General features: G+C 44.8%; 1 long non-coding RNA gene across 1 annotated transcript; it reads left to right on the top strand.

Annotated features, from left to right (window-relative positions):
• Positions 1-389: 389 nt before the first annotated feature.
• Positions 390-2,085, top strand: LOC115251637 (uncharacterized). The gene is made up of 3 exons (XR_003890154.1): positions 390-600; positions 676-1,242; positions 1,389-2,085. It is a non-coding gene; the product is annotated as an uncharacterized lncRNA (long non-coding RNA).
• Positions 2,086-5,259: the final 3,174 nt, after the last annotated feature.

The raw sequence follows: 5,259 nt of genomic DNA, 5'->3' as shown, positions 1-5,259 counted from the left end.
ATCAATACTTGTACAACAAACCTCAGATCACATGATCATGTGGCTTGAGGTTGATTGTTGTCTTTACTTTGTTGTCGCACTACAGACGCTCACAACACAGCAGTACAGCTACAGAGAGACAAGAGCCTCTGCATCCAGGCAGATCCAGTGTTCACATTAGACACTACTGTCCAAGCGTAACAGCAGCAGAAATATCAGCACTTTAGATCATCGTCTGAAGAATTTCTTCAGAGGGCCAAAAACAAAAGTATGCTTCCAACATGAAATGAAATTGCAACCGTTTTACTTTAGCTCATAATGGAAGAGCAGAGGTTCAAATATGAAAATGATCATGTTTGATTTGAGCACAGTGAGTGAATTGTCCTGCTGCATGTGATGGAAATGTTAAACTCTCTCTCTCTCTCCCTTCCTCTCTCCTTCTGTCTGGCCCAGTCAGGACTAAAGGCGCCACTGTGGGACAGCTCTGGTTCCTGCCCCTCTTTCATCATCTTGATCACAGCCTCGGGCCCTGCCTGGGCCGGCTGCACCACTGGCCAAAGCCTGTGAGGTGAAACCCTAAAAAAATAGGCTGGGAGCCGTATTGGGGTGAAAGACAGACAGGTGAAGGGCGAGAGCCGACCGCACCAAAGCTTCACTTCATTCATAGTTTACTAATGAACTCATTTATATATACAGGAAAAACAAGCCGGAGCAGCCTAGATGAGCAGGGTTTGCCCTTCATTGATCAGTCAGCATCCTAATTATTATCAAGCGTTGTTTAGTATGTTGATGAAGCTTCTAAGCCGTTCACAATAAGGACATCAGTAATAATGTTATTTATCCATGTCTTTCCTAAACCACCACTGGGAAACCCTATAGCTATCAGCAAGCACGTTAGGGGAACCACGCTGCCAAATTCACTAACGAGCAGACACACATTACCCCTGTGTACTGACATTATTTTTTAAAATGTACTCTTTACAGTAGATACTCTTAAGATATTTGTAGTTTAATTTCAGGATTTTAGGAGGGTGGCACAGTGCCGCAGCGCTAAGCCTCACAGGGTCCAGGGGGTTTTCTGTCTGGGGTGTGCATGTTCTGTGTGTGTCTGCAGGGATTCTCTCCAGGTACGTCGCCCCACAGTCCAAATTAGGTAGATTAGAGACCCTAAACAACCCCTTTGTGAGTGTCCTATGACTGGTAACCTTGTGTGGTGGATTTCTGCCTCTGACTGCTGTTCCATGCTCAAATATTAAAAACAAGGTAACATCAGACACATAAGCACATTATCTTACTATTCTGGGATACATCAATTTAAAAAAATCTGTGTTTTTGATATTCGTCCAGAGTAGCTGTTTGGGATTGACTAAAGCATTTCTGACAACATGAGACCTTTACTTCTGTTCCAGCATGATGGTTCCTCCCTCCCCAGTCTGGTCTGCAGAGAGAGGAAACGGACATCCTACCAGGCTGATAGTGGCCCCTGTCAGGCTGGTTCCAGACCTCTACTGCTCCCTGATGGTCAAAGAGGAAAGTCAGCAGCTGTGGGCCGTGCCTTCACCTACAATATGTTCACCTTCATGCTCGTATTAACTCAGATGTCCTCTAACTCAAAACCTCCTGCGCTGTCACTTCAAAGTGCCCCACAATCCCAGACGGAGTTTATTTGATTGCTGGTAAAATATGTGGTGGGATAACAAAGCCTGTAACCCTCCTGAATTACAGAGTACAGCCTGACACGGCGTACTCGGCTCCAGTTTCAGGCCCTGACCGCCACAGACCGTTATTCAAGCTGCGCCGCAGTAAACACGGCGTGTCCTTCCAGCTCCAACCCCTTTCATCTCCTCCTCCATCTGATTGTTGTGGAGAGGTGTTCTTCAGAGAATACCACCCCCATCTCTGTGAACATCACTGCACAAATACATATATACATTACCCAGCGTGTAAACAGGCCCCAACACAAATATGAGCACAAGACACCAGCGCAGAAACTCCGGATGAACCGAGGGGGTCAAAGCTGCTTCGCCGTGCGTGTAGTGTCAAATTGGACCTTTTTTCCTCTTAATTCAGCCACCGTGAACATGCTTCAATTGTTTCAGGAGAAGAAAACTGAGATGTCGTCTCCTCGTTGACCTGAAAAAAAAAAAGATTGCTGAACTCTGGATGAAATGGCGTCGTTGATGTGTGTCTGTCTGTTTTTAAGTGAATTTAAGTTGTTGATTGCAACTGTCTGAATTTAATCTGAAGTTTAATTTCATGTCCAGTAAATTTAAAAAAACAACAGTTCTAAAATTCAAAAAAAGAAAGACACCACATTATGTGTGAACATGGAAAATAACCGCCCTCATTAGTCATTCAGCTTCTGCCATTAGCTGGCAGATTGTTCAGGGTGTAGCCCAACTCTTGCCAGGGGGCAGCTGGGATAGACTGTAGCACCCCCCCCCCCCCCCCCCCCCCCCCCCCCCCCCCACACACACACACACACACACACACACACACACACAGTGGTAGGTGATGGATGGTGGGTGGAGGTTATCTTATTTCAGGGGGAAAAAATACTATATTAAAATAACTGGATAATAAAATTTGAATTCTGGAGGTTCAGCTGTTGAAACTGAATATTTGTATCAGTGAATATTTGTCCTGGCCTCCAGAGAATGCTGGTAACAGGGAGGCGATTTCTGAGCAAACTCTGCCGTCAAGTCTCCTTTTATGAATTCAAGGGTTGCAAGAAGGAATAAGAAAAGATTTGTTTAAATTGCAGTTTAGCTCAGTTCAGCTCTAACTTTTGAAAATATCCCTTTGCAACATGAACATCTGTCCTGTCCTGTTAACAGAGAAGGCTGAGTGGACGGCTGTCAGCCCTGAGTGATCTGGTGATCTGGTGATCTGAATTTTGCCAAAAAGAAATTAGCAAAGGAAGGGTGAGAAAGCGAGCAAAGAGGCAAAAGTGGAGGAAAGCAACAGAGTCAGCAGGAGTCAGCAACATGTGTTATTTATTTCCCTCTATGTAAACACTGAGAGAAGGCAGACATAATCAATAGGAAACCCCAGATTGTAAATAGACGGCTCTAATAGCCTAAACACTAGCCGCTATAGTTACACACACACGCGCACACACACACACACTCGCGCGTGCACACAAATCAGCAGAAGTTAGACTCAACACACAGACATGGGGGGGGTCTGAAGTAAAGATGGAGTAGCAGAGAGTGAGAGGAGGAGGTGGGGAGGGGCTTATTTACCCATAAAGAGTTCTGATGAGAAGATAAACACACAGGAGACAGTCTGGAAGAGAGAGAGAGCGAGAGAGAGACACTCACACAGAGAGGAGGCTTCAGGTCCCTCTCAGGTTTTCTTAGGTGTGAAAATCCAGAGTTAATAGTATCAAAAGTGAAAAATTATAGCACTAAAAATAAGTCACCTTTATGAAAATTATTGTTAAAAAAGGAAGGAAAGATATGTTTCTGCATATTTGCATATATTGTGCATAAACTGCAAAGTACAGTGGAAATAAGTGATTAATTCGAAAAACGTCACATTGAGAAATTATGTGAAGTTTCCAGGTAGTAAATCAGCTTCAATATGGAAATGACCACTAAAAGACTTGTTCTGAGCTGAAATTTGCTCTTAAAATCTATATCTATGAGCAGGAGGTCTGATTACAGGCAGTTTCAGCTCATTTATATTCCTCCACACTCTTCGTCCGTCAGTATTCTGCTGTTGTCCTGGTTCTGAGACCCTCCAGCCCATCTACATTATATCACACTGGTGGGTCAAGTTGGTGCCTGAGCAAGAATTTCACTCTATCGCTCTCTCAGACTCTTTTTTTCAGAGAAAATTTCTCTTCAGGATGTATCTTAGCAGGTGATGCTGACCCTGAACTCCAGAAAAACCCTTCAGAAAAATAAACCCCACTTAAGCCCGGTTGACAGCGACATGGTGACCTCCTGCTGGCGCGTCACTTGTCAAACAAACGTCGTGTCTCCAGACACCTGTGACTGGGAATTCAGCTTTCCAGTGCGATGCTGAGCATTTCACGACTAACTGATATCAACCAGGGTCATGTGACATCAAAATCACGTGTCCATCAAAAGCCCCTGACCTCTGACCTTGACAAACCCGGGTCATCAACGTGACTTGGAACAGAATAGATTCTTGAACTTAAAGCAGCGAGTCAGCAGAGGTCCGAATGAGCATCAAATTCAACCCTCCAGATGATTTAATAAATGATCAAATTCACATCGCAGCTGCTGTTGAAACACGCCGGGGCAACATTTAAACAGGAACAGGCTCAATATCTACAGAAATGTCTAACTAAATGAAAATAAACATTATTATAACCTTTGAAACCTTAAAAAAAAATAACATTGGACATATAAACACCAACAGCATTAATGATTAGATTTTGGTTTGGCATCTGCTAAAAATTACCGTTTGTGATCAATTTCTTTACGGCCAAAAAAATGTTCAGTGACATAGAGATTATTTCAGCGATCAATTAGCAACAAATCTTTAAATGAAATTACTTTAAAGTCCTTTAAAGTCAGCGAATCAAAATCCGAGGTTTAATCAGTGACGGTGGTGGCACTATTAATCACCTTTGAGTGCTGCGCTGTCACGTGCACGACTGACGCCTGCGTGTTTGATTGGAGCTGATTTGGTGAAATGGGAGCATTGTCTGATGCAGATTGCTGCTGCGGTTGATCCGCTCACTCTGCAGCAGCAACAGGTCGGCAACATGTTTGACAGATTTCAGTTCGCTTTTCTTCTTCACTTTTTCCCCCCAGTCCTCCTTCAGCTGATATTTGTGGTATCAGTTACCTGAGCTAATGCCACGCGCGCGCGTGTGTGTGTGTGTGTGTGTGTGTGTGTGTGTACGTGCGCACGTGTGTGGCTTGTCTCGCTTCATGCGGTGTCACATATGATCAGGCTGACGTTGAGTGGCGACCCTGTGACCCCCATCAGAGATCAGAAGTGAAGCACTTAGCGCAGCCCCCCCCCCCCCCCCCCCAAAACCCCCGCACACGGCCCACCCCTGGCAGACGGCCTTCTCTGATTCCACCACTGCGGCTAATAAAGGCAGCAGGAGGATAATTTGAGGCAACAGTTGAAGGGGAGCTGTTGAGGGGAGGAGAGGTTTGAAAGGGGAGCTGTCAATCAGCTTCAGCTGACACTGAGAGCAACACAGGAAATTCATTCTAACAGGATCAGCCACAGAGTCAAGAGAGCTCCGTTAAACTTTACTACGGTAACCACGGGAGGCAAAACTACACCAAA

The sequence above is a fragment of the Takifugu rubripes genome, chromosome 1 (assembly GCF_901000725.2).
Source record: "Takifugu rubripes chromosome 1, fTakRub1.2, whole genome shotgun sequence".
NCBI classification, from domain to species: Eukaryota; Metazoa; Chordata; class Actinopteri; order Tetraodontiformes; family Tetraodontidae; genus Takifugu; species Takifugu rubripes.
This window is presented reverse-complemented; position numbering and strand designations above follow the sequence as displayed.